The sequence below is a fragment of the Zea mays genome, chromosome 4 (assembly GCF_902167145.1).
Source record: "Zea mays cultivar B73 chromosome 4, Zm-B73-REFERENCE-NAM-5.0, whole genome shotgun sequence".
Lineage (NCBI taxonomy): Eukaryota > Viridiplantae > Streptophyta > Magnoliopsida > Poales > Poaceae > Zea > Zea mays.
Window position 1 is genome coordinate 230,506,557 of NC_050099.1, and position 6,229 is coordinate 230,512,785.

Consider the following 6,229-nt stretch of genomic DNA (forward strand, 5'->3'; position numbering starts at 1 on the left):
CCGGTGTCTCAAGGCGAAAGGAGTCAAGCTTAATCCTGAGAAGTGTGTCTTCGGGGTGCCCCGAGGCATGCTCCTAGGGTTCATCGTCTCCAAGCGAGGCATCAAAGCCAACTCGGAGAAGATCGCGGCCATCACCAGCATGGGACCCATCAAGGACTTAAAAGGGGTACAGAGGGTCATGGGATGCCTCGCGGCCCTGAGCCGCTTCATCTCACGCCTCGGCGAAAGAGGTCTGCCTCTGTACCGCCTCTTAAGGAAGGCCGAGTGTTTCGCTTGGACCCCTGAGGCTGAGGAAGCCCTCGGCAACCTGAAGGCGCTCCTTACAAAGGCGCCTGTCTTGGTGCCCCCGGCGGACGGAGAAGCCCTCTTGGTCTACGTCGCCGCGACCATTCAGGTGGTTAGCGCCGCGATTGTGGTCGAAAGGCAAGAGGAAGGGCATGCATTGCCCGTTCAGAGGCCGGTCTACTTCATCAGCGAAGTGCTGTCCGAGACTAAGATCCGCTACCCACAAGTTCAAAAGCTGCTGTATGCTGTGATCCTGACAAGGCGGAAGCTGCGACACTACTTCGAGTCTCATCCGGTAACTGTGGTGTCATCCTTCCCCCTGGGGGAGATCATCCAGTGCCGAGAGGCCTCGGGCAGGATCGCAAAGTGGGCGGTGGAAATCATGGGCGAAACGATCTCGTTCGCCCCTCAGAAGGCAATCAAGTCCCAGGTGTTGGCGGATTTCGTAGCCGAATGGGTCGACACCCAGCTGCCAACGACTCCGATCCAACCGGAGCTCTGGACCATGTTTTTCGACGGGTCGCTGATGAAGACGGGGGCCGGCGCGGGCCTGCTCTTCATCTCGCCCCTCGGAAAGCACTTGCGCTACGTGCTGCGCCTCCATTTCCCGGCGTCCAACAATGTGGCCGAGTACGAAGCTCTGGTCAACGGATTGCGGATCGCCATCGAGCTAGGGGTTAGACGCCTCGACGCCCGCGGTGATTCGCAGCTCGTCATCGACCAAGTCATGAAGAACTCCCACTGCCGCGACCCGAAGATGGAGGCCTACTGCGACGAGGTTCGGCGCCTGGAAGACAAGTTCTTCGGGCTCGAGCTCAACCACATCGCTCGGCGCTACAACGAAACCGCAGACGAGCTGGCTAAGATAGCCTCGGGGCGAACGACAGTCCCCCCGGACGTCTTCTCCCGGGATCTGCATCAACCCTCCGTCAAGCTCGACGACGCGCCCGAGCCCGAGGTACCCTCGGCACAGCCCGAGGTACCCTCGGCCCCCGAGGGCGAGGCACTGAACGTCGAGGAAGGGCAGAGCGGGGCCACGCCAGTTCAAGATTGGCAGGCCCCGTACCTGCAATATCTCCGTCGAGGAGAGCTACCCCTCGACCAAGTCGAGGCTCGGCGGGTAGCGCGACGCGCCAAGTCATTCGTCTTGCTGGGCGACGAAGAGGAGCTCTACCATCGCAGCCCCTCGGGCATCCTCCAGCGATGCATCTCCATCGCCGAAGGTCGGGAACTGCTGCAAGAAATGCACTCGGGGGCTTGCGGCCACCACGCAGCGCCCCGAGCCCTTGTCGGAAATGCTTTCCGGCAAGGCTTCTACTGGCCAACGGCGGTGGCTGACGCCACTAGAATTGTCCGCACCTGCGAAGGGTGCCAATTCTATGCGAAGCGGACACACCTGCCCGCTCAGGCTCTGCAGACAATACCCATCACCTGGCCCTTCGCTGTATGGGGTCTGGACCTCGTCGGTCCCTTGCAGAAGGCGCCCGGGGGCTACACGCACCTGCTGGTCGCCATCGACAAATTCTCCAAGTGGATCGAGGTCCGACCTCTGAACAGCATCAGGTCCGAGCAGGCGGTGGCGTTCTTCACCAACATCATTCATCGCTTCGGGGTCCCGAACTCCATCATCACCGACAACGGCACCCAGTTCACCGGCAAAAAATTCTTGGATTTTTGCGAGGATCACCATATCCGGGTGGACTGGGCCGCCGTGGCTCATCCCATGTCGAATGGGCAAGTAGAGCGTGCCAACGACATGATTCTACAAGGGCTCAAGCCTCGGATCTACAACGACCTCAACAAGTTCGGCAAGCGATGGATGAAGGAACTCCCCTCGGTGGTCTGGAGCCTAAGGACGACGCCGAGTCGTGCCACGGGCTTCACGCCGTTTTTCCTGGTCTACGGGGCTGAAGCTATCTTGCCCACTGACCTGGAATACGGCTCCCCGAGGGCGAGGGCCTACACCGAACAAAGCAACCAAGCTAGCCGAGAGGAATCGCTGGACCAGCTGGAGGAAGCTCGGGACAGGGCCTTACTACACTCGGCGCGGTACCAACAGTCACTGCGACGCTACCACGCCCGAGGGGTCCGGTCCCGAGAACTCCAGGTGGGCGACCTGGTGCTTCGGCTGCGACAAGACGACCGAGGGAGGCACAAGCTCACGCCCCCCTGGGAAGGGCCATACGTCATCGCCAAAGTTCTGAAGCCCAGAACATACAAGCTGGCCAACAATCAAGGCGAGATCTACGGCAACGCTTGGAACATCAAACAGCTACGTCGCTTCTACCCTTAAGATGTTTTCAAGTTGTTCATATACCTCGCACCTATGCAAAGTTTAGTCGTCAAGGAAGGGTCGGCCTAGCCTCGGCAAAGCCTGACCCTCCCTCGGGGGCTAAAAGGGGGGAGACCCCCTCTGCGTCGAATTTTTCCTCGAAAAAGGATCTCTTTTTAGCAGGATTTCTTTCGTGCTTCTTGACTACTTCGGAAAGCGGATCCTGGAAACGACGGAGTACACGTAAGCAGCCAAGGCTGACCGAGCCGAGGGACTCCTACGCCTCCGGGATACGGATACCTCACTCATCACCTTCTGCGATAAGTAACTTGCGCTCGGATAAAGCGACTCCGTGGACCGAACAAGTCTTCACGTTCGGAAGCTCTCCTGCCGAAGCAGACCTTCAAGCTTTCTCGACTAAGTCGGGGACAGGGCCTCATGGACGGGTGAAAGTACGCGTAAGCGGCAAGGCCGACCGAGCCGAGGGATTCCCACGCTTCTGGGATACGGATACCTCACTCGTCCCTTCCGCGAAAAGCAACTCTCGCTCACACAAACATCCCTGTTACCGACAGAGTCTAGATGCTCGAAACAAGAGGAAAAAAGACGCAGCTTCGCAAGCGCGGCGAGGGTGTGTTTTTCTGGCCTCGGCGGCCGCAGAAAGCACACGCTACAAGATGATCCGATCCTGCAGGCTCGGGTCTTCACGCTGAAGGGAGCCGTAGCACCCTCGGCATCGACGACGTCTTCAGCAAAGTCCGACCCAGCCTCGGGCGGCGACGCGGTCCAGGGACTCCTCCGGGAATCCGGCCCGAGCAGGCGGCTCAACCGGTTACCCCTGGGGCCTCGGTCAACCGGCTTCCAAGGGCGCCAGCCCGACCCGAGGCCTCGACTGATCGACTTTGGAGTCGGCTCCGCTGACGGACAACACGGCTAGGCTCCGGCCAACCAGGTTCCCATTCTCGAGCCAACTCCGCCTCTGTTCATACTGATATTGCTACCCCTGGCCTCGGTCCACCGAAGGGCGGCCGAGGGGTCTCTTTAACTAAGCTAGAGGAGCCCCAGACAACAAGGCCGAACGGGCCGAGGGATTCCTACGCCTCCGGGATACGGATACCTCACCCGTCACCTTGACACGGGGCGACTCATGCTTGGTAAAGCGGTTCAGATAATCAACAGGCGAGACTTAGTGCTCGAAAATGAGGAAAAAACACGGCTCCGTGCCAAAATTACATACACGTTCAGGCCCCGACAGCCACAATGAACGAAGAACACCGGCATCCAAGGCGCCATCACAAACGGGACTCTGGTTCCGTCCCCGAGGGTACGAGTGACCTCGGGCCTGCGGGGCGACGAACGCCGGGAGGCTCACCAGCGACCTCTGCAGCGGCAGCCATGGCCCCAGGTGAACGCGGTTACCGGAAGGCTCTTGTTCGCGGTCCCGCTCAAGGGATGCGAACAAGCCATCAAAGCCAAAGAGCGGGCCGCTCCCAAGCGCTCCGGTAGATCCTCGCTGCCGTCCTCGCCTCGAATGCAAGGGGGAAGACGGAATGTTGCATCCTAGCTGGACGGCAACAGTTCGCCTTCCCCGGCATGACTGGAGGACGACTCCGTCGTAGCGCGGAAGGACGATTGCCACCACCAGAAGCTGGAAGAGGAGGTGGTTCGCCGACCCGCACACGAGGTAGAGCCCTGGCTCGCCTCGACCCCCGCCCCAGCGAGGATGACGAACACACCCGATGCTGAGGGCGGGATCACAGCCTGGTTTGCCTCTCCCCATCCAGGAGCTGGAGGTCACCGTCTTGGGTGGCCACCGGCGGAAGGAAGCAACCAGGCTGCCTGATGAAAATCCTTGAAGCCGAACGATGGCTGAGAGGTACCAGCTCCCATGGAGTTGCGTTCCTCCAACGAGGAGGCGGAAAGGCGGCGGATACCCCCCATCCGGGGGCTTGGAAGATGGGAAGACACGACGCTTAAGGGAGGAAGAAGACATGGTTGCCTTCCGAGAGGAGTCTCCCTCCTTTTAAAGGCAACTCTCCCTACGTGCGCCCCCAGGCGCCGCGGGCTGAGTCTTCTCCAACACGCTCCAAGGCCCTCCCCTGCGACTCGGGGGCTGGGCCCCGCATGTCATGCAAGCCGGCTCAGGGCAGAAGAAGCCAAACCGCCGCGCGTGGTGCGCACGACCGTCCAGCGGTTACAAGCGACCCCCCATTTTCGCCCAGACCAACGGGCAGAAGGGGCGGGCAGCCATGCAGGCGGCATGCAACCGCGCCAGATGGACGCGCTTCTCCGACTTCCGACACGCCAGCTTGGGAACCCAGGCCCACGCGTCGAGCAACCGGCGCGCCAGTTGCTGCATGCAAGCAACCGCACCGCCACTTGTGCCACCATTGCGCCTCTTCGGCTGCGGAGCCTATGCCGCGACTCGAGGCGACCCAACAGCGCCAGCCTGGCGCGTCGGTCAAAGCGACCGAAAGTGGGCCGGCAGTAATAGCGGTGGCAGGCGGGCGGGCGCAGCGGTCACGTCGTCAGCCAGGCTCACGTCCCATCCTGGGACAGCAAGAGAGCCTCCTCTCACGCCGTGGAGACGGTGCACCCGTGACCCGTTCCTCGAACGGATCGCGCACGCGTAACGGCCGCCCCGCCAACCACTCGCCCCGTCGCATTAACTCCGCGGCGGGACACGCGGCGCCTCTGACGGGAGGAGCGCGCGACGCTTCACCTTCGCCGTAATAACCGCGTCAGAAAAGGTACGCCACGTCATTCGATTTCGTATCCTTTTCCGTTTTCCTCTCTCTCTATCTCTTGCAACAGGGACCGGGAAAGGGGGATACCCCGAAAGGGATCCTTCTCCGCGAAGGAACCGGGCTCCGAGCCCCCCACTACTGATCAGGGGTTCGAAGGCTGGCCCTCCGAAGGGTTCAACAGTCGCCTCAGATCGCGTGGGCCCGACACCCACTACTGGTCAGGGGTTCGAAGGCCAGCCCCCCGAAGGGTTCCATGGCCGCCTCAGGCTACTCGGGCTCCGCGCCCATTACTGATCAGGGGTTCGAAGGCTGGCCCCCGAAGGGTTCACAGTCGCCTCAGACACCGAGCGAGGGATGACCAGGGGTACGTTCGATACATAACCGAGGCTCGGGCTGCGCTCCCGAGGTACCCTAGGACATTTCCGAGACCAGCGGGAACGATCTTGTAACGGAATCCCATCGGAGGGAGGCATCGAGCCCTCGGACCCCGTCGCCAGGGGACCGGGTCCGGCAAATCACCCGCAGGTACTTTTGGGCGTGCCTCTGGGCCCCTAGCCGACCCCCAACGAACGGGGCACGGACGTCCACTCGGATTACCCGCTTGCAGCTCACCGGAGACACCATGTTCGGTGCCCATCGAGGGTAACATGGCGCACTCCCCCCCTCCTCCTTGCGGAAAGGCGACGTAGGGGCGTATGTAAAAAGTCGAGTCTGTCCCTGATCGTCCTCTCGCCCTGTGCAGAGGCTCGGGGGCTGCTCTCGCAAAAACCGGCTCCGGCCGAATCGTTGACAGCGTCAACATACCAGCCCGAGAGCTTGGGCCCCGACCGTGCACCCGGGCTACGGCCAGTTCGCATGAGGGAACGACCAGACCAGCCGAAGCGTAGCGCGAGGTATTAAGACCTCGAAGGAGTGTAACCACTCC